This window comes from Heterocephalus glaber, unplaced genomic scaffold, assembly GCF_053883595.1.
Source record: "Heterocephalus glaber isolate CG9 unplaced genomic scaffold, H.glaber_assembly_v1.0 deba00001461, whole genome shotgun sequence".
In the NCBI taxonomy this organism is placed as follows: domain Eukaryota; kingdom Metazoa; phylum Chordata; class Mammalia; order Rodentia; family Bathyergidae; genus Heterocephalus; species Heterocephalus glaber.
In genome coordinates this window covers 25,506,837-25,530,969 of record NW_028258308.1, presented here as the reverse complement: position 1 = coordinate 25,530,969, position 24,133 = coordinate 25,506,837, and the positions used below count along the sequence as shown (strand labels likewise).

Sequence of the window (24,133 nt, the reverse complement as noted above, 5' to 3'; positions counted from 1 at the left end):
CTTGAGGGGCTGAGGATTTAGCTCAGTGGATCTGCTGCCTGCCCAGCGAGCACAAGGTCCTCAGTTCAATCCCTGGTACCAAAAAAAAAAAAAAAAATGCCCTTGAAGAAAGTTTACTCTAAAGTCATTTTGAGAACTGCAAGTTTCAACCTGGGTTTAAAGAACAAGGCCACTTGATATTTGTTAAGCTTTTAAGCAAGGATTTCTTTGCCGTTACCATAACTGGATGAACAAAGGCAGCATGAAGGTGATAATACAGTGACTTTCTTTAACTTGAGCCCTGTTTTTTTGTTTGTTTGTTTTTGTTTTTGGTAATACTGATATCATTCTTTTCAAAGTGAGCATATTAATGGTCCTGTTAATAGATCAAAAGATTCAGGGGGAAGAAATCAGAGTGTTGATCTTATTTTTAAAAGATATTTTTTAGTTGAGAAAGTCATTCTCAGTTTACAATAATAATGGTTGACTTTCTCAATATACTTCTCAAGCATGATCTAGATCTTCAGTAACATTAGGGTGTCACACTGTGTTAGTTATTTAGTTATTTCACAGATATCTTCCTGAGGCCTCACATCCTGCTTTGGTCATCATGTCATAATTTGAAGGAAAATGCTATCTCTTCAAAGGTCATAATGCCGAGCTAGAAAATAAGAGACATAGAAAGACTTATCAGTGAAGAGATGCTGAGGTATTTGCAAGAAAATCTGTAATAATAACTGTCTCTGGCAGGAAATGCTGAATGTCCATTAGGAGCTGGTTATAGTTCTGTTCAAAAGGCTATCACTTGTCAGTTAGAGTAACTACAGTCATTACGAAGAACGAAAACACTGCCCTTTGCAGAAAATGGCCCTGAAATAGTGTGGGAAATGGACCTATTTCATCAAATTTTGGTTTTTGCAGATTGCTGCAGTCTAATAATTCATAGCTTCAATTCAACAGTAGCACCCAGACCTAGCTAGTACGCCAAAGATCTTGGGGCATGCACCCAGGTGTCCATGCAGTGCTTCCAGGACAATGTATTACTTCCTACTCAGGCATAAGAACAGCACCCTAAGATAACAGAAATGCATAATATACTTTCATTTCATTTAAATTTCATTGTATTATTTTATGTATTAATGTACATTTTGACATGTTTAAAATTTTTTGTGTGAATTTGATCCTAGAGCTAAACATATTCTTCAAGACATTCACTCCTGATAATCACTGGAAATCATCCTAAAGTTTCAACTACGATGAAAATCATTTCTAATACATTCAGGATGCTTGGAGGTAAATTATATTAATTAGTTTGAATTTTCAATCTCAGTATTTTACTGGCTGCCAGAGTTAACTACAAGACCAACATGTCACTTTGTGTGGGTTATGGAAAAGAATATGCTAAAGACAAATTTAATCTTTTAACAAATTACTTAGTATAGCAGGGATCTCTGAAAGGTACAGAAAAATGAAGAGATAAGTGGCAGTGGGAATAAGAGAGAGTGTGCTATTAGAGTTGCACATTGAAAGTGAAGCAGAATGTGTAAAGTGATGTATAAATTGGGAAATTCTTAATAGAGTCAGAACAATGAGCCATTTCAGAAGTCACATCTAACTATCTGGAATTCATTGTGTTTTTTACATTCATTTTGATGCCTACAAATCCTTCAAAATGATTAAAGGTATTCAATGCTCTTTCATAAAGTACTGTTTGGCCCTTCTTATTCTGGAGGTAAATCATATATCATCAGTAATTCTGTACTTATCAGCTCATGAGGGGGCCTTCTGCTATCAAATAATGCTCTCAGCTATAGAAAAGCTTAAGTTTAAACAATCTTTTTATTCTGTTCTCTATAGATCAGCAAAGGATAATGCATGGACTGTGCCTGACAGAGTCAGAGCAACATTCTGATGGGAAACGATCTACGATCTGAGGCTTAAACTGCCCTGACATTTCCGAGTGGACAGAATGGGAAAATGGGACAAACAAGAAGCAAGAAGTTATATAGATTGCTGTAAAAGCATGCACTTTCTGTAATGAGTAAAGATTCCAATTCAAGTTTTCTATGTACTGGATGTATATTAAGGCAAATAACCTAGCCTTCCATTTTTATATTTTTATTATTAACACATTTCTAGCACATAATGATAACATTCATCATGAGGAGCTGGTATATGCACATGACACAACTTAAATCTTTCTTTATCCCCTTTCATTCCCCTTCCATCCCCCTCATCCATCTCTTGGACATTTTCTCTTATATGAGGAACCCAAAATATAAATTAAGAACAAAATAAAAGATAGGTAATGAGAAATAGCAAGAAAGGTCTGTCTTACCTTAATTTTCTCAGAGAGAATGATTGACCTCAGGTTGCTGAAAGACATAAATGACATATTGCATATAATCATAAAATATGTAGTACCCAACAGACAGTAAGCACTCAGTAAGTGTTACCTATTATTATCATCCTTGCTTTGAAGTGTTTTTTGACATACTACTCAATTCACTGTGAGTTTCTTTAATTTTTCAAGCAAAAATATCAAGAGTAATACACAAAAAACAAACAGGGTGCTAAGTAGATACAATGCAATTTAGCTTATTTCTGAAATATTTTTATTTGTAATTAATCATTACATACATTAAGAAAGCATTACATTACATGCATCAATCAATAATCTCAGTTAATTACTTAGGTTATTTTTTGTTCTAATCTATGGAACCTTAAGCAGATATTAATTCCTGGTAGTTTTCAGAACTTTAAGACAAATTAATTTTTAATTTTTTTCTCCTTGGTGTTTCAACTCAGACTTTTATACCAATTGAGTTTGTGGTATCACAAAATAAGATTTATTTCTCAAAACTTAATTGATCGTTACATATCAAAGTAGAATCACTTTTTCTAAATCAGTTTTCTCAATTTTTCCTCAGAAACAATGATAAGTTAGAGCTCATGATTATATATTCTTGACCTCCTGTCAGGTTTGGGCCTTTTACCTTATTGAATTGTCTTTATTCTTGTTACATTGATAAAGGGAATAGATTCAGAGTATGATGAGTCAGGCTTAATTATTTTTCCTCTCTACCCTCAGTAATGACTCTGCTACAACAAAGAGCCCTCTAAGTCCTAATATGTGCAAAAGTCTCAGGGGCTCACAGAAAAACAATGGAATCTTAAATTTTTTTGTCTATGTGGACCACTTCCTAGAACTGATTAACTTTCTTGTTTTTCAGAAAGAAGAGTCAAAGTCTCCATAGATTTCTGGATCTAGAAGATATTTTTTGTTACATGTTTTGAGATTAACACATAGTTTCTTTGACTATCATTCTTGTGCAGAGGAAAATAAACATAATATTTTGGCACTTATGCAGATTTTTTTGTTATTATTGTTGTCATTTATTTGTTCTTTTGAGACAAGGTCTTGCTATGTAATTCAGGCTGGCTTGAATTTAGTATGCATCCCAGGCTGGCCTCATACTTGCAGTGATCTCCTCCCTCAACCGCCCAAATGTTGGGATTACAGGCATGTGCCACTATGCCTGGCCACTTATGCACCTATAATTGAAATGATTCAAGTGAACAGATTATAAACTCCTTGGTATGGTAATTATTTTATTAATTTCTTATGCATTTAGATTATATTTGATTCTGGGATAAAGCATGGTATCTACTAAATAAATATTAAATTAAATAATAATACATCTTTAATAGTACTTATTTAGAAAAATTATTAGAGAATGAGAAAATGTGAAGAGTTTATTTTTGTTTTTGCAAGTCAGACTCACAAGAATCAAAGCTTCTCATAGCGCATTTTAATACTAATTTCAAGGATGCATTACGACTGTAAAGCTGAGATGAAGTAATTAATCTGTAATTGCAGCCACTCTCCACCAGAATTTAACTGATATTTACATCAAAATAATTTGCAGATAGTTTCATCCAATGGTAATTCGGCGTTGCCCACATCCTAATCCTTAGACTCTGTGAACATGTTAGCTTACACTATAAAAAAACTTTTGGGGGTATGATGAAGTTAATAATCTTGAGATAAAGATCCTGGATCATTTTGGCAGGAGAACCATGTAAACACAAGAACCCACATAACCAGGTTAAAACAAGAACCCTTATAAAAGGGAGGGAGAATATTCATAGACATTCTGTAGTACAATAACAGAAGCAAAGAAAAAGGAAAGATTAGAAGATACTGTGCTACTGGATTTGAAGGTGGAAGTAGAAGCCACTGTATGAAAAATGTGAGTACTCTGTAAAAACTGGCAAAAGTAAGGAAATTGATTCTCCCCTATTATTTCCAGCATCAATTCTGCCAATACCTTGACTTTCATGTAGCAAGACTGATTTTGGACTTCTGACCTCCAAATCTGTAAAATGATAAATGTCTGTTTTGGGCTACTGAGTTTGTGTGGCCATTGGTTACAACAATGGTAGGAAATTAATACAACTGTTAAATTATTGGTAAATTACTGATTGCATGAGACATTTCCAAAGATTTCTTGACTGGGTTTTTTTCCCCTCTTTGATACAAAGTCCTGAATTCTTGGGAAGCTGTGAAAGAACAGTAAGAAAAAACAATTTTCATGAACTCTACTCATAACAAATTTGCTCTCCGGCAACATTGTCTGCTGAATATTGTCCAGAAATGGATAAAAGCCACAAAGTTCTTGTTCTTTCTTCTTTCGGTAAGGAAGTGATCTAAAGTCTTCCCAATTATGCTCAAAATTTAACCAGAAGTTTTATGTTAGTTTACTAAGACAGCAGTAGCGGTAATAAAGTACCACAAACTAGCTGGCTCAGAACACAGAAATTTATGGTCTCACAGTTCTGGAGGCTGGAAGTACAAAATCAAGATGCTAGGAAGTCTATGTTCCCTCTAAAATGATGAGGAAAGCACCTATTCCCTTCCTTTCTCCAGCCCAGGTATTCTTTTATTTGTAGATAAATTACTTCCATTACAGGGCTGTCTACTCCTTGTGCATTTTCACGATTTCTTCCCTCTGCACATCTGTCTGCATGTCCAAGTTTTCCATTTATATGGGGACTCCACATATATTGGCTTAGGATCTACCTCCATGACCTCATTTTACCTTGATTACCTCTGTCACAACCTTGTATGTAAGTAAGTTCCTATTCTAAAATATTAAGCTCCACAACTTGAATGTATCTTTTCTTGGTAAGTGGGATATGATTTGATCCAAGACACGCTGCAATTTTGATTCAGAAGAAGTAATATCAAAGAATCACATTATCTCAGCTTAAAAAAATCCAGCTTAATTATTTTTAAAGAACTGTGATTTTTCAGTACAACTTGACATCTAAAAAGAGGGTCTTTAATGTTTAAGCAATGAACATAAAGACATATATAATTATTTTTAATTTTCATGCTATTCCATGATATGCTCTAAATATTTTTGAAACACAGAAACATTTCCTAACTTGAATTTTGATATTTCTATTTTTTGAAACTAGAAAACTGAAAAGGGAAATTGAAGATTAACGTTATTTAACTTCATTCAGTAATAAATCTCATTCCTTCTTTTAACTACATAGACTCAAATCATATTTCAGAGATAATGAGTAAGCCACAATTGTGAAGATGATTAAAATCAATTTTCATTGGTTAAAAAATCAAGTGATTAGAAAGTAGCTAAACTTGTTTACAGTGGTAAATAAACTCATAGTGATGACCAGTTTTGAATATCCACATTATTCTATTCAGTGATTGAGAATAGTAATAATGAGTGTTGTATGCTTACTGTTCCCAGTATTCCTACCTATACATTACAGACCATTAAAATCCCCATTGTAAACTATGAAAATTGAAACAGAAAAGTTGGTTAACCTAACCAAATTCATTAAGATTCTAAATGCTGAAGAGGTTTGAACCCACATGTGATACTTAAGTTTATATTTTTAACCACTACAACATATGGTTCCCATAGCAAGATAAGGAATTGCTGCATAACCAAACATCTTTTATATAGGCTCTATATACTTTGGAGAGTCTTTGGAAACATAATCAAATAAGTGCCAGGATTCTCCAAAGCTCTTCTGACCCATCCTTCTTTTCTTTTGCATGTACTAGTCCTGGAACACAACAATGGCAGTAGATTAAGTGGGGGAACTGGAGCAGTCCAGAACTAAGGAAAATCCATAAAATAAGACATGCATTCCAATAGTAAAGTCTGAAAACATAATTTATACCACACAGAACCAATAATTTTAATATTATGACAGTAATGTGCTGCTTAATTTATCCAAATAAATCATATTAGAATACTTATACACAGAATGTATGTCAATGCTATTTTTGCAAATTTTTTTGTGAGATACATGAATTTGTATGCCTGAGTACAAATGAAGTAGCTCTTCACGCTTTAAATTATCCATTTTATATCAGGTTCTAACTGGGAATTTTGGAGAAATCCTCTGAAAAGTTAAATTTTTTCTGTTATAGTATAGCTCCATTCTTTTAAATTGACAAGTTAGGCTTTTTATTTTGAAGATCACAATTTCTGGTATTAAAGTTTTTAGGTTACAAAAATAAATATTCCCTTATATATTATCATGATATAAAATTTTAAATGATTAAATCATCAGATACTGAAACTGAAATTAATAAATACTAAATAAGTTATAACCAAAATTCTTTGGCTACAAAAGTGAAATATACATGTTTTTATATTTAAAAGAGAGAGGAAAATAATAAATAATGCCCTTATGTGTTTTTCTAATTAGAAGCTAATAGTTACCTTTTTTTTTATTCTTGTTGTGATACCCAGGCATTAAACTATAATACTGAACTAGATCAGTACATCTTAGCAAGACCCTTAAAAAGAAATTTCACTCTATTACTGACTGCATAATAAATCTTGTAAATTCTTAGCTGAAGCACATATATATCTAACAATAGGTGAGAATACAATTTCTTCACATACTGCAACCAAATAAAAGTATGCTTACTATTTAATTCTTCTATCTTGTTGTAATAAAAAATATGTCAGATTTTTAAAAAAGAAGTTAATCTAGTGTGACCAGATTACATGCACAGAGGATTTACATGATGCAATATTTCTAATTATGAAAGCAAATCATAATTCTGTTTTGACAGGATTCAAAAACATACAAATTGTAAACAAGATAAAAAATCATATTGAAAATGAGTCATACAGTTACAATATTTTACACTATAAAATGAAAACTTGGCTTCAGATAAATTTATTTTGATGGCTTGTGTCTCAATTTAAAATGCTTTAAAATGATCCAGAATGGATGGTAATAGCAAATTAAGATGGTTTAAATTGCACCAAATATTTCCATAACATAGTATAAATAATTTTAAAAATTCAAAGATAATAAAAATTAAAAAATATTTAGAATGAGAATGAACATATATATTGATGACTACTTGCACAGTTAGTAATTACTCAAAATTCTAATCAGTTAAGAAGCTAAATAAACATTCATTAATCTCAAACAAAATGTTTTATCTATAATATGTGAGAAAGTGACTATGTTTGCAATAATTAAAAGTTGAAAGCAATCTTTTAGATTTTAGAGTAAAAGTGGCTCTTGATTGTCTAATTTACTATAATTAGATTTGTGTTGGGTTTAGGCCAGGTTTCAGTAAGCAAATGTAGGCAACTACATCTTTAGTAACTCCAGAATATTCTTCCTCTCCTTCACCTTGCACTTCTCTCCTCAGCTCTCAGTGCCCAGGGACAAGTTCTCCTATATACACTGGGGTGACCGTGGGGAAGTTTACGGCCTGTGTCCACTCCAACTGTGCAGTGTCCATGAAAAACTCTTAAATATTTTGATTATCATTACTTTCAGTGTTCCTAGAGCCTCCTCTGAAATGAAGGTAAGATTTAATTTGTTATCTCCCCTATAATGTTTACATTTTCACATAGGCCATTCCTAGTTTAAAGCCAAAAGGAGGTTCAGTCTTCCTGAATTACATTTCCAAAATGAGACTCCCACTTGACTTCTGAGATTTCTTCCTGATTTTTATCCACAATACTCATTCCTTCCTCATAGATAAAAGAAGACTAATTTCTGGGCCAAGGATTTAGCTCAGTGATTCCGCTGCCTGCCTTGCAAGCACAAGGTCCCAAATTCGATCCCTGGTACCAAAAAAAAAAAAAAAAGAAGAAGAAGACTAATATCCTTAACCTGTGAATTTGGAACAAAAAGTCAGGTGTGGTCATCTCATCCTCCTTTTTTCTCTTTTTTTATGAAACTAATCTCCTTGGTTCACTGGCATTAGCCTCCTGCTTAAAATGTGCCTGGATTATACAGTGGGCTCAAGAAACATCTGCTAAGTGAGCAATAATTAATCTGCTACTTTGACAAAAAAGTGGTTAAATTCATACCATGGAAAAAATAACAGCAGGCCCATTTGCTCAAAAGATCTAAACCTTCATTAAAAATTCAGTTGGTCAGCATTTGAGTAAATTATATTATATTCATTTCTTTGTGTCTGTGATCTAACTCTAATAACCTCAGAATCCAGTCTTAGATAACGAGTATGCTTTGTTAGATGCCCTGAACTCCCAAAATAGAACTGTGAGGAAAATACAATGGGAAAGCTCAAGTCAACAAAACAGGCTGCTCAATACTAAGATGTATTGTGGAGATTCTCCAACCTCAACGGCAGAAGTGTAGCACAGAACAGATATTTGTTCCAGACAGTGTTGCAGAGATCTCAGCAACAGACACAATCCAAGTATAGATCTAACAGTTCGTGTCTACTCACAAAAGCAGAGACCACTGCAAGCATTTTAGGTAGAGCAATTTGAATGCATGGAATGACCTACAAGTCTGTTGAAAGATTAAAGGAAGCAGAACTAAGAAGGGAAATATACTGGAAGAGAAATAGGAAAAGAAAATGCTCCTGGGAAATCAGGCATGTCTTTGTAACTTTGGGCAAAACATTCAAGGCAGCCCTCCAGCTGGCCTTCCAGAGAGGCTAACTACAGCATCAGAGCAGTGCAGAAGCATGGATTCCACTGATGTTGCTGAAACACCCATTGATATGCTGGTGACCCTATCACCACAATTGCTGGAGCCTATAATCATCTCCCTGTGCTGTCACTGTTACCACCAGAGAAATCTCAGAAATCTAAATTAAGGAACACGTTCCCTCCCTTCCTCTTACCAATCTCCAGTCAGGGTGTTCCATTGGCCAGATTTTCCTGGAAATCTGCTGGCAAGGAATACTGGGAAGATTACTTGGCTTTTTCCTGTACCCTGTCTTACACAGGTAAACAAAGAAGTATTTGAAGGAAGCTGAGAGCCAGTAGACAAGTAAATGGAATACCAGAACGTGTATTTTTAACTTTTTTTTTCTTTTTTGGACTGGGAATTGAACCAAGGTTCTTTCCACTGAGTTACATCCCCAAGACATTTTTTTTTTCTTTGAGATAGACTCTTGCTATGTTGCCCAGGCTGAGCTAATACTTATGATCCTCTGAACTCAGCCTTGCAAAGTGCTAAGATTATAGGCATGTGACACCACACCCAGGTTAACAAAAATTTTTAAAAGATGCAACAAAAATTAGTTGGAAGATAAAAATTATTCACTGTTAATATCTTGAAAAACCATCTTCCAATAACTACAGAAAATTAGAAGAAATAATTAGCAGCTATCTACAGCACCAAAAATACTAATATTGAAATACAACTGTGAAAGAACACTTAATAGTCTGCATTCTACATGGATAGACTTAAATCAAAGAACTAAGATGTGTTAGATCGGGGGCCGGGGATTTAGCTCAGTGGTTGCACTGCCTGCCTTGCAAGCACAAGGAGCCCGAGTTTGATCCTGGGTACCCAAAAAAGAGAAGTGTTAGATCTACCAATTATACTTGCAAACATAATTTAGGATAAAAGAAGTGGTGTAGGCAACTCTAGAAAAACTTCAAGGGATCAAAATCAGTATGCACTTGGAGGTGAGAGGATTTGAACGAATGGGCTAATTTTAGCTTAATAAGGTAAAATAAGGAAAAGAAAAGAGGCTAACCTAAAATAATATGAGATGAAGAATGTGGAAAGAGGAGTAAAGTGAGCCAAAAAGTACACTCAAAGATTAGACTGATAGAGTGGGGTCAGACATAGGGGCATAAAACTTAACTCAAATTATGGAACACTACAGAGCAGTGAGGAAATATGAAGCAAATAGACTCCTTTGAAGTTCATTTTATTGGAGAGATTTTGTTCTGTTGTCCACCATCTGAGAAAAACTGCAATTGCCATTTTAAAAAATAATTTATAAACAGTGATTGGTTGAATATATATTGGAATGCTTGCTTTGGGAGTGTTTTCTAAATCTTACTAGAGATATCATTTTGAGCAGTATTTGAGCAATATTCCATGCCCTTGACCTTTTTCTGGCTCCCCTTCATTTGTATACTAGTTTGTGCTCTTGCCAATTCTATCACACTGGAGAACTGATAAATACTCGTATAATATTAGCATCAGCAATAGTAACATAGACTACTTTGGAATCAATATAGTTCAGTTTGATTAAGAATTTATCCTGGAGCCAAATGCATAAGTTCATACCTCAACTCCATACATACCACTTTTGTAAATCTAGGATAGATTTACTACATGTTCTTATTGCTTTATCTATAAAATAGGGTTGGGTTATGGTAGACTTTATCTTCTAAAGTTGCTATCAGGATTGAGTATATTAATATGTTAAGTACTTACAACAAGGTCTAGCATATACAATATTGTATCCTTAATTTCTCCACTATCCCTGGGATATGGTTTTTAATTTATACTCCATTTTACAGAGATTCAGTTATCTCCTGTGGCATTGTATTTCATTTTCAACTACTGAAATTGTACATTTTTTTTAGCTTAAACCAATATAAATTTGTTATATTACAGTTCTGAAGGTTAAAATTCAGAGCAAATCATACAGGCTAAAGTTGAGGTGTCAACATGGCTGTGCTCTTTTCCAAAGACTGTAAGGGAATAAATAATTTCTTTCTCTTTCCAGGATGTAGAGGCTATTTGCATTCCTGGACAGTGGCCCCCTACCTTCATGTTGAAAGTCTGCAATGTTCAATCTCTCAAACTTTTCTTTATGTTCACTCATATCAACGTCTTTATAATATTAATCCTATTTTTACTTTGATGTTACCCAGAATTATTAGCCCACATTCTCTCCTCCACATGACAGTCTTTCCCCAGTTGAGAAATAGCTATCCCTTTTCAAATTTTTCTACTTTGTATATTATTAATATCACAGTTCCTTTAATTATGTCTCATGAAGCATTTCCTAGACCTTTCTTTTAATTATGTCTCATGAAGTATTTCCTAGACCCTCATGAACTTGAATATTTGCCTTTGGATTTATTTCCATTTGCTAATATTCTCAAACATCAAGTAACATTTGCATTTTCATCTCCAAAGTGCACACTGGGGAATTTTCAAATGGCCAGTGGAAAAGATATAATTGGAAACCATGGTCTTCCATTAACCCATCGATCATCTGCTTAAGTAATAGATCTATGTGTGAAGTTGAACTTCTCACCATCAAATTGTTACTTCCTGACAGATGATGCTGGAAAGAATCTCTCCTAGTTGGACAAATTGAATGGAGATAAGCCTAGAAGAGAAAGAAAGAAGTACAATATCAATCCCCTACATTTTCACCTACTTCCACCTCCTCTACATATGTATTTAGCAAAATTTAAGCTATAGAGTTTAAAAAGACTTCTGCCTTGAAATGATCACTATTCACTGCATGGTAACAACAGATTAAAATTTATCATACCGTATTAATGTAGCATAATGCCTTACGGAGTTAAATATTTTTAATGTTCTTTACATATATATAGTGCCTCTTAGAATGCCAATGTATTATTTAGTGAAGCTTTGTTAAAAATTAAAGTCCATTAAATCACTTTCTTTAGACTATTGTATTTGATATTGACAATGCAATGGACAGCCACTCTGTTCAATTATATTATAGTATAATTTTATATTAGCACAGTAACATAGACTGTACAGCAATATTACCTAAGTTTGAAACTATACCTGTGGTGAAATAAGTATTATAAAATATAAAATTACCAAAACACTGAAAGAAAAACCTTTTCTGATGGCTGTTATGTCACTATATTTCATAAAATTAGTATATTTTATCTAAAGAGAATTCAGAAAAAAATATTCTATTGAGTATAAAACCAATATTTAACCTGAAAAAGTCATCTAATCATACATTATTCTCTTTTAAAAGACAGTGACCAAGGCAACTAAACTAGGTGAGAAATGTTCTCTTCCTCTGGTCCTTGAAGAGATCATCCTTGCAAGCCTTAAGGTAAGCTGTCAGTTACACAACAAACCAAAAGGCACTTATAGATTAAGTTAAAAGCATCCAAATGATAATTTATTCCCTTGGCAAATGTTTTCTGCTGATTAAACAATTGAATTTTATGACCAATTTCTTGAATAATATATTTGAGCTTGTTTTATATGTACCTGCTCTAAGTTGCTGATTCTATAAAACTGAAAGCTGACTATAGTGTCTTGTCAAATTTTTGGAGTTACACATTCTCCTAATTGAATTTGTTGATTTATTGCTAACAAAGATAAAAGTTTCTACTTCAACCACTTATCTAGAATTTGAAATTGCTTCAACCTGGAAACAAATTGTATAAGTTTGAAAAAATATGAAGTACAGTTAGCCACTAAAATACTAGTGTGATAGAAATGAAACAAGCAAAAAAAGAAAATTATTTATGATCTTTCAACTCTAAAGTTATTAATAAATAGCTGTTTGAGCAAAAAAATAGAACTTGGCAACCCCTGTCACATAAATTTTCTGAGTATAGAGTTATTTTTTCACTTAATTAATATTCTATCAGAATATTTTAATTAGTAGCAATCAATTTATCAACATTTTATAATTATATCAATTACAGAGCATAATTATAAGGAACTAATATATTAATTAATATTTTATAGCTAATTAACACTAAAATAGAAAATAAGGAAATAATCCCAAAAGCCTGTTGAGAATGCTTAGAAAGTCTCATAGTCAGCAACTGGAAATGTTGCACTTTTGGAATCTTTAGAAGAGGGAAAAGATATGTTCACATTTTCCTTCCCAAATTTTATCCTATAATTCCCTTCTAGAATAGAAAACAATGATGATGGCTCATTTTTCTTCTCAGACTTTTATTAGATATTAGGACTTTCACGTGCATTACCTTCTTCTTTAATAAATGTTTATTGTTTTCTTACATTTTTTCTATTTTCTATGGTATTTGATATACACAGCTATTTGGAAATTTGGATCTACCTTCTCCTGAGTAAATATAAACAAAATATTTTCATGCTTAGAAATTTCTAAGTGTGTTTTTATATTACACAAATCTTCATGGGAAAATGTTGTCACAAAATTAGCACTAAGCCTGGCAACTAGCAAAGAGAATATCTGACCCTATTGAAGAAAAAAGCTGAAGTTCTACAATCCAATGTTCTGTCAGAAGACAAAAATAATACTTTGTAATTATGTGAAATAAAACTTAATGACTTTAAAATAGTTTTTCCATTTGGCTGTGCTCTGTAATTAACATCCATTCATGCTTTTGTCTATTCCATACATTCTTGCATTTCTTCCATTCTAGCAGTGAAATGCAGATAACATTTTATTATTTAGAAATGTTATAAATAAGCAAGAGAAGAGTAGAGCAGGAAAACAAAAACACTGGAGAAAGGAGCCTGGTTAGGGCAGCACAGTGTGAGACAGATTGTGTCCCTGCCTTCACCTGCCTTTGTCTATGAAGCATGCTGTTCACCACATTGGGATCAGATCATACCATCACCAAAGATGGAAAATAAGTTATACACAGAATAGAAAAGCTTATTATTATGATGTTCCAGAATTTACTGTTGCAGGAGAATTACAGAAACAAAAATAGCATTTTGTCTTCAAAAGTCAATTTCCAAAAAAGTTGAGATACCAAGCCAGGCACACCGGATCACTTCCCAAACTTGTGATGGGATATGAGAAGTGTATTTTGATCTCTTCTTTTCCAAATTCTAACCAAGATTCATAGGAAATCATGCTTGGGTGGGAAAAAATGAAACAGAAGGCACTTGAGAAAATGGTGAAAGAAGAAGAGATCTATTTAGCAGATAGTTACCAAGGACCACATACTAGCTTTTCAAGCTGCAGTGATCTTAACTAAGTTTCAGAAACTATACATGTGGCTAAACAAGGTTATAGATTAGCCTGGGGAATGCTTGCAGTTTTGAATGAAATGATAAGTGCTTTTTCTAAAGCCATATGCACACACAAAACTGACATTCTTTCAGAAAAAAATCATCTTCTGGAATGTGATACATTGGAGTTGGCTTTAAAGATTGTCAAATAGTCCAAAATTTTATGGAGGCACAAAAAATAGATTTTTAACTCCTTTTTATCAAAATCAACACAAAAAAATTTCCTACATAAGCATCTCTGTCAGAATGTTGACCAAACTTTTCCTTCAATTTTGCAAATTTGGAATGGAAAAGGGAGAATCTGGCTACAAATTACTGACTTCTTTGTTTCAATATAAATTAATCGGTGAGAAGCGAAAAAAAAAACCCCAATAATAACATAGAAAACCAAAGTTAAAACTTCTGTTTTAAACAACTAAGATCATAATTTATCATCCACATAAAAATTTCAAGGATAAAAAAGTATAACTTAACTCCTTACCTATTAGATAAACCCCAACCAAGGAATTTTGAAAACCTCATATGAAATACTCTTTCAAAATGGATCTATTCTCCTTCCATCATTTCTTATCTTTATATTTTAGGAAACCTATTAAACTTTAAAACGTCTGGCTTTTTGGGGAATACTCAGTTGTTTACCCTGGGCTTCTGCATTAGGGTAAGTTTGTATAGCAGCTGTCCATTGATAGAACCAAGATGTTTCTAATTAATCCAATTCTCTAAACTTTTCATAGGAAACATTGGTCTAGTTTACCATCAAACATTTGCTGTTGGGGCCTGGGATTTAGCTCAGTGGTTTCTCTGCCTGCTGCACAAGCGCAAGGATCCGAGTTCGATCCCTGGTACCAACCAAACAAAACATTTGCTGTTCTGACATATGAAAAAATTCCCAGTATCTGTCACAAAAGCTTCCCTGATTAACCTAGTCTTTTATCCCAGTTACCACATCCTTTGTACTGCTGTGTTTCCATGGTCAACACATTTTTAAATTATTTAATATATAAACTACTCATTCTCTTTAATTATGCCATTTGTACTCAGTGTAAGGACCTTGGTTTTTTCACTTAGCATCGCATGTCACATGTCCTTTTACATGTCCACACAATGTTAGCCTACCCAGGAGACCTAGTCTTGGTCCTCTTTGCTTTCTATGCAAGGTCTACAGTAAGGATTCTGTGCCCTGTGTGCCCAATGAATTCTTTTATGGGCACAGGGGATCTCTTCATTTCTTTCTTGTAAGAACATTTGAGGTCTATTCTTTCAGCAAATTTTTAAGTATACAATAAAACAGTCATAATGGTTTACAACAGATCTCTAAAGTGTATTCTATCTAGACCTATTCATCTTGCATAGATGAAACATAATGCTTCTTTCTTTTTCCTTAGATTCTTTTATTGGTACATTTTAGGTATACAATACATTTACATTTATCATTGGGTACTTGTACCTTTACATGATATATCTTGTTTCTTATTTTTCCCCATTTCCTGTCCTCCCTTCACCCCCTCCACCCTTCCTTATTTACAAAGACTTTGTTTCCATTTTTTCCTTTTCTCATAATTTTTTCTTTCCCTTCTTTCCTTTCCCCTACCTCTCCCACTTCCCTTACCTCTTTGGACCTTTTCTTCCTATTTCCCATTATCAATTATTCATTTTAATCATTATTTACACTTTCAGTTTCTCACACTAGAGAAACTATTCAGTATTTACATATGTGTGTCCTATTGGTTTCACTTAAGAATATGTCCTTGATTAGCACATTCTATTTCTCCACCCCTAATCCCCATCCCTGGCAATAATCATTCTGCAATCTGATTCAATGAGTTGAATAATTTTAGATCCCCCATATATGTGGAATTGTCCAATATCTTTTCTTCTGTGACTGACTTATTTACTTAGCTTGAGGACCTCAACATCCATTCATCTTGCAAATTTTCTTCTTTTTAAGGCTGAATAATATTCCACTCTGCATTCTCTATATTACATTTTCTTTATTTTATTTCATCAGTTATTAATGTTTTGGTTGTGTTCATATCCTGGCTATTGTGTGTAGTGCTGAAATACCTATAGGAATGCTAACTCTTAAAAATCTCAATTTTAATTTTTTTGAATAAGTATGCAAAAGTGGGATTGTTGCATTATATGATAGTTCTAGTCTTAATTTTGTAGGGAACCTCTACACTATTTTATAGAGTGACAGCACCATTTTGCATTTCACACACAGAACTTTCCAATTTTTCCACATTCTCACCAATATTTTTGGTCTCTTTCTTGTTATTGTTGCTGTTAATAATCATCCTGATGGGTGCGGAAATGATATCACATAGTGGTTTTGATTTTCATTTATTAAACAATTAGTAACATTTAGCATCTTTTCATGTACCTGTTGACTATTTTTATGATCTTTTTTGAGAAACGTCTATTTAACTCTTTGCGCTTTTTTTTCCTGTGGTGCTGGAGAATGAACCTAGGTCCTCATGCATGTTAGGTAGGTTGTTATGGTTTATATGTAGATGTCCTCCCAAAGCCTCATGTCCTCATAGGTGAGACTTTGGGAGGTGACTGGATCATAGGTGATTGAACTAATCCACTGATGGGTTTATAGTTAAATATGATGTTGATAGGCGAAGCCTGGTTGGTGGAGGTGGTCACTGGAGGCGTGGCCTGGGAGATCATCATTGAATCTCTGCTCCCTCCTCCCTTGAATCTACACTTTTTCCTGCCTGACATAACATGAGTTATATTCCTCTGCCATGCTGTCAGCCTTGGAGCTGGCCAACTATGGACTGAAACCTCCACAGACTTTAAGCCAAAATAAATCTTTCTTCATTTTAAATTGTGGGTGTTGCTTATTGTGTCTCAGTGATGAGAAGGTAACTAAGACACAAATGTTCTACCACTGAGCTACACCTTCCTTCCCTCTTTAGTCCACCTTTTTGCTCTTGAGTTGCAAGAGTTTCTTATATATTTTTGGAATGAATTTTTTATCAGGCATACAGTTTAGAAATATTTTCTTTTATCCCATAGATCGCCTATTCACTATATAGATTGGTTCCTTTATTCTGCAATTTTAGTGTGATGTTATCTCACTCAATTATTTCTACTTTTGTCACTTGTGCTTAATCTTTGTTCTCTTCTGGGATGTTTACAGTTACAAGTCTTACTTTTAAGTCTGTAATCCATTTGACTTGATTTTTCCATGGTCTGAGTTAGGGTTCCAGTTTCATTTTTCTGCATGTGCATATCCAGTTTTCCCAGCACCATTTCTTAAAGATCCTTTGCCCATGATGATTCTTGGTGCACTTTTGGAATATCAGTTGACTGTCTAGGAATGGATTAATTTCTGGACTTTATTCTATTGTTTTGTATATCCATTTCTGTCCTAGTACCATATTGCTTTAATTACTGTAGCTTTCTTGTATATTTAAAATCAGTAAGTGAGATGTCTCTGGCTGTATTTCTTCTCAAGATTGATGGGGGAGGGCACATACTGGTGATTGAAACCAGGGTCTTCACACTAAGCTACGTTCCCAGTGGAGTTTTTTTGTGATTATTTATGGATTTTATAGTAGATTTTTCCATTTATCTGGAAAACCAGATTGGGATTTTGATAGAGATTGCATTGAATCTATGGATTGCTTTCAATAGCATGGATATCTTGGCAACATTATGTCTTCCATTCCATGAAGAAAGTATGCTTTTCCATTAGTTTGGATCTTAGTTTATTTCAGTAATGTTTTCTAATTTTCAGTGTACAGAACTTATCTCTTCAATTAAGTTTATTCTGAAGTATTTTATTCATTTTGTTGTTTTTCAAATGTGATTTTCTTCTAATTTTTTAGAGTTCATTGTTAATATGTAGAAACACAATTGATTTTTATATGTTAATTCTATAACTTTATTATATTTCTCTATTAGTTTTAACAAGTTTTTTAAATGGATTTTTTCTATACAAGATTATGTTATATGAAAATAGGAGACTTTAATGTCTTTCCTTCAAATGTGGATGTATTTTATTTCTTTTTCTTGCTTAATTGCTAAGTAAGACTTCCAGCATTATGTTGAATAGAAGTGGGAGAATGGCTTGTCCTTGCCTTGATCCAACTCCTAGAAGGAAAATTCTGATTTTTTTCAGCATTGACTATGATATTACCTATGGGTTTTTTATTTATGGTCTTTATTATATTGAGCTACTTTGCTTCTATCCCTAGTGTGTTGGGAGTTTGCTTCATGCACAAGGGTTGAATTTTTGTCAAGTGCTTTTCCACACCTATTGGGATAATCATGTGATTTTTCTTATTCTTTTTTCTATTAATGTGGTATATTGTACTTACTGATTTTCATATACAGATCCATCCTTGTATCCCAAGGGTAAATCCAATTTGGTTATGATGTATGATCCTTTTAACCTGCTGTTGAATTCAGCTTGCTAGTTTCTATTGGAGAATTTTGCCCATATGTTTGTCAGGGATATTGACCTATAGTTTTCCCCATTGACTTTTTTTGGGGGGGGGGGCGGTACCAGGGACAGATGACCTATAGTTTTCATGTGACATGTTTATTTGGCTTTGGTGTCCAGGTAATGCTGACTCATAAAATGTGAGATGTGACCTAAAAATATGGTGAATGTTTAAGTTAAAAAATGTTTGTAGTAAAAGACACATTGCTGATTACCTTCCCCAAAATACTCCCCTTCCCTTGGAACATACTCATCCCATCATTCTTGCCACTTTGTGAAACAGTTCTGAAAGTCCTCTTTCGTGGGTGTCTTTAGTTGTATTGTCATGGCTACTTTCATGGCCTCATTCAATTCCAAACATTTACAGTTCAAGATCATTTTGATTTTGGAGAAGAACCAGAATTTGTACAATGTCAGATTTGATGAATAAGATGGATGAGGAACACAGTAATGTTTTTAACCAGCCTGTATATCCATTGGGTGGCATTTGGTAGCTGCATTCACATACTATTTTTGATTGTACCTGGTAAAGACATTGGTAAGTTTTCATTTACTTCCTTTTCAGTTCTTTAAGAAGAGTTTTAAGAAGATATTAATTTGTCTTTAAATGTTGGCTAGAATGCACTCATCAAGCAATCGAGTCATGGGCATTTTGTTTCTGAGAGGTCCTTGATTACTGATATCACTGCCAAATCAGTTATGGGTATCTTCAGTTTTCTATTTCTTCATAATTCAATCTTAATATGTTTTTATGTTTTAATGGTATATTCATCTCTTCTAGGTTATCCAATATGTTTGCATATAATTGTTCATAGTAATCTTTTATGTTTTTGTATACTTTATATGTTTCTTTCATTTATGATTTTATTTGAATCTCATCTCTTTTTTCTTAATTGGTCTAGCTAAATATTTGTCAGTTTTATCTGTTTTTCAAAAAACCAAGGATTTGGGGGAAAGGAAATCTTATGGGTCTTATGTATATAATCTAATTTTTTTTTTAAATGTCTGAATCAAAATTCAGGAAATCTGGCCCATATTTAAACTTCAAACACGGCTCTGGACCCAACATTCAATTTCCAGCATGATGATTTAGCAACTGTTCCCCCTTAAATAAGTAGAGGAGTGGGCTCAAAATTTCAAATTTGGACATTTAAACATCTGCACCTTTAAATATCTGTACTTCCATGGACTAAGAATTAGCTACCCTGTTGACTTACAGTTTCCATTATGCCCTTATATAATCTTTAGAGTTTTGCTTCTTGTTTGTATCTGGTTATCATCTTCAATCAGCTTACGTTCCAGTAGGGGAGGTCTCTTGCTGTTCTGCAACTAAAATGTTCTGCTTTTAAATTTCTTATAACTATTTTATGCCTTAACTTTAAAGGTGTTATTTAACATGCAGCAATGGTGATTATAAAAGCCAATTGTTCATATGTGTAAAAGTAAAAAATATATCATTAAAAAAAATCAAAATACTGTTTTGAAATTTTGTATATCTACAAAATTTAATAAATGTGAGCTGATTTTTCCTTTAAAAAGGCACAGAATTTTTAATATTTCAGCATAGCTTTCAAGAAATATTTCATAGAATTGGTAAAACAGCAATTAGAGCAATGAATATAACTGAAGAAAGCACTAGGACCAGGCCATACTAGAAAACCCAAACAGATAGATCTCAGTAAATGAAGTGTGACCTGTCCTGCAATTTAAATTGTATATGGACAAGGACCATATCAGCCACATTTACCTTTGTTTTTGTAGTGCTTAATGATGAGGAATTATGTTCATACTTGTTTTGAACTAAGAATCAACTAACAGTAGGCAACTGTATAGTGACTTTTGATTCAATAATGCATTTATGATTTTTATGCATAAGAATGATACTATGGGTAATAACAGTTACTTATTTTTATAATGTTGCTAAATAATGTCATAATTATTTTGACTGGAGAAAAATATTATAAATAATTACCAGTACATTATTTTTATATCTAGCAATTTTTCATTGCAGATTGCAAGTCTGTCATACTTGAAGAAAGCATTCTTCTAATACACAGGGATTTTTCACACCTCTCACTGATTTCTGAGAAAAATTAAAGAATATGTCTTCATGAAATGTTGTAAAATAAAATTATAAGCCCAAATAGAGGCACACATCAGTGTGTGATGCAATAAATTCAATTCTTAAAAACTATTTTAAGGTTATATCTACATTAAACTTTTTAGGGTATGAAGTAGGATGTAAAGCATATAACATATAAGTAACAATATCACATTAATCTGATAAAATCAACATTGGATAAGAAAAATAAATAAAAAACTAATCTCATTTTTACTTTAGGTTTGTAAGTAGAAAAACAAAACTTCATGTATCAGTTTCTTCAACAGAATTCTTTATGATCAAAACATAGACACTGTTCTGAGAATCTATCATCTATCAACTTCTGATTTTCACAAAAATAAGTTAGTGCATATTAACCCAGTTAACCTGTCAACTTCTCTTTTAAGGAGTAAAACTGATAATTCAAAGAGGAACCATAGCAGGATATCAATAGCAATGAATGCATTCTTAACCTTATTAAATTTACAAATTATTTTAGCAAAAGAGTGTGATTTGCAGATACATTACATGCCCTGTTATTCACTCCCTCTATTTTCATTTTAGCAGAATAAGCAAAAACATAATGGGAAAGAAAATTGTGACTGTTCTTATATGTGATACTTACATATTTCATTCTAAAGACTTTGAGATAGGAATATTTGTTAATTAGCCTACAGTGGTTAATTTTATGTATGAGTTTGACTGGGCCATGGGATCATATATTTGATCAAGCATTATGCTACGTGTTTTTGTGAAAGTGTTTTTGGATGAGATTTGCACTTAAATTAGTGAACTGAGTAAAGCAGGCTATCCTCTATATTGTGGGTGTGTCTTATCCAGACAGGTGAAGGTCTAAAATTGAACAAAAGCTTACCCTCAGCTCCTAAGAAGGAATTCCTTCCACCTTAAAGATCACCTTCAGACTGAGACATCATTTTTTCTTGGTCCCATAGTAGCTTCCAACCTATAGATTTGACGGAGATATTAGCTCTGCAGATTTTCTCTATGCTCTTCATTCACTAATTCTATTGGTTTTGTCTCTCTAGAGAACCATAAAGCACATGCTCAAGTAATATTCCTTGATCCTGTTGAGCCCTCAGAGCAGCCTGGCAACCTTGTGGTAATAGTCAGCAATTTCAACCATTCTTCGCAATTATTCAGGTGTTTTTCCCATCAATTTTTTTTTTTTTTTTGGTACCGGGGATCGAACTCGGGTCCTTGCGCTTGCGCAGCAGGTGGCAAAACCACTGAGCTAAATCCCTGGGCTTCTTATCAATGTTTTAAACACTGCTACCCCACTTCCTTACTTTCAGCAGCTTCCCACCATACAATAAAATAAATTATGAAAAGTAACAAAAATTTTAAATTTCCAAACCTCAGCATTCACCTACAATTATCATAATTCCCTCTTTTATAATAAAAAATAACTTGCCTCCTATCCAAGGATATTAGACTTAGTGCTTCTGTGTCTAGTACCTTCTTGCTTTGGGTAATTGGTTGACTCATCTTTTTTTATCTTTTCTGTTTTTAATTTCTTCCTGTCATGTAACCTTTATAAAATACACGTGTGTATATTTTAATTCTCTCCCTTTACAAACAAAGATAAAAACCTTACCCACTGGCATTTCTTTCTGCTCTTTCCAGTATTTTATTGTTGTTGTTGTTCTTGTTGATGGTGGGGGTGTGGAGAGAAAGGAACCCTTCTCCATTGTTGCTGGGAGTGCAGACTGGTGCAACCACTGTGGAAATCAGTATGGAGAAACCTCAAAGAACTAGCACTAGAGGTCTCATTTGACCCCTATTCCCCTGCTGGGTATCTACCCCAAAGAATTAAAAGAATCACACCACAGCAATATATGTGCACCCATATTTATAGCAGCACAGTTTGTAATAGCTAAAGCTTGGAAATTGCCCAAGTGCCCATCAACTGGAGACTCGATAAAGAAGATGTGGGGTTTTTCTATAAAATGGAGTACTACTCAACCATAAAGAATGAGAAACTTGAGACATTTTTAGCTAAATGGATGCATATTGAGGCCATACTCTTAGGTGAAAAAGACAGTCATGCTTTTTCAGGTAATCACAATTACACTGTGGACTTATTTACTTCAAATATTGAGCCAAATGTTTAACGTACTAAAGTAGGAATTGAAAAAAAATATAGAATTAAAAGATAAAAGATCAACTTCACACAATTTTATAGCAACAGATTTAAAAAGAAGCTATTCAAATTTTAGAATTCATTTTCATTATTTTTAAAGGTAGCATTTTAGTTCAATTTTCATATACAACTTTAATACTTAGAATTTTAGGGTCACCAAAGTTTCTCAATAAGAATTTCTATTGTTTTATTTCATTCTCTCCATAATCCCTGAGTTCTGGGTCCTGTTACCCTACTGAAATTGCTTTAAAATGTCATTTGTCAGTATCAAACTTGATTTCTTATTACCATCTCTCTTGAATGCAGGAGATCAGCTTGAAACTGTGCTAAGTAGGCTATAAAATATTATTGAATTGTCCTACAATTTAGCTGCTGATTAAATTTATGAGTCAATCCAAGGCCTGTGTGACTTGCTAAATGAGCCATTGGCTGGCATACAGAAGCAGAATTCCCTATGCCAATGGTAACAGTTGAGATCTCATTGATTGATGATACTGTGATGTTTTTAAGAGCAAAATGACACTGCAGCTGGGGATTTATGGCTTTTGTGCAGCCACTGTCCCAGATCAAGCACTAGCTAAAGATAACACAGGTGGCTTGTTAGCTATGACCTGTCCTTCACCGGAATGTAATAATTCCCTCTTTTACAAGCCTAGCTCACTAGTGCCTTAGCCCAATGTTCCTTACATCTGCCTTTATGCACCCTGGCCACTATACTGTGTAAACAACAAATGCTGGCAAGTCCGGAAATATGGCCTTAGCCAGGAACAGCTAAGATCAAATGCTGAGGCAGGTTTATGCACGCCCTACTGAGGTCGTGAGTCATGCGGAACAGACGGAATCAGCCCACTGCAGACAGGCAGGTCTGCACACACCGTACCCAGGTCACGAGTCACTCGGAACACGCCAAATAAGCCCGCTGCAGACAGGCAGCCACCTGGTTCCACACTACAAAGATGCAGAGGACACCGGACCACCAGACCACGGTACTGAGTCCCGTGGCTCCTGGCCCAGAGGTAGGGGCTTCTGAGCCACCGTCCCACTGTTTCTGGTCCAGAGGAAGGGGCTTCCCAGCCACCATCCTTACCGCTGCTCCTGGCCCCTATCCCACCTCTTTCAGCTCAAAGGAAGTAATCTGTGCAGGTGCCAACAACTCCTCCCCCACCCATGT

General features: G+C 33.9%; 1 long non-coding RNA gene across 1 annotated transcript in view; it reads right to left on the bottom strand.

Annotated features, from left to right (window-relative positions):
- Nucleotides 1-467: 467 nt before the first annotated feature.
- The window catches only part of LOC110346272 (uncharacterized), a 28,510-nt gene continuing 4,844 nt past the window's right edge, over nucleotides 468-24,133 (bottom strand). Inside the window, exons 3-8 of the long non-coding RNA XR_015453411.1 lie at nucleotides 22,417-22,540; nucleotides 21,676-21,765; nucleotides 19,918-20,029; nucleotides 11,543-11,617; nucleotides 2,318-2,354; nucleotides 468-640 (exon numbers count right to left, since the gene is read on the bottom strand). This is a non-coding gene — a long non-coding RNA (uncharacterized LOC110346272). The remainder of the gene's footprint in view (nucleotides 641-2,317; nucleotides 2,355-11,542; nucleotides 11,618-19,917; nucleotides 20,030-21,675; nucleotides 21,766-22,416; nucleotides 22,541-24,133) is intronic.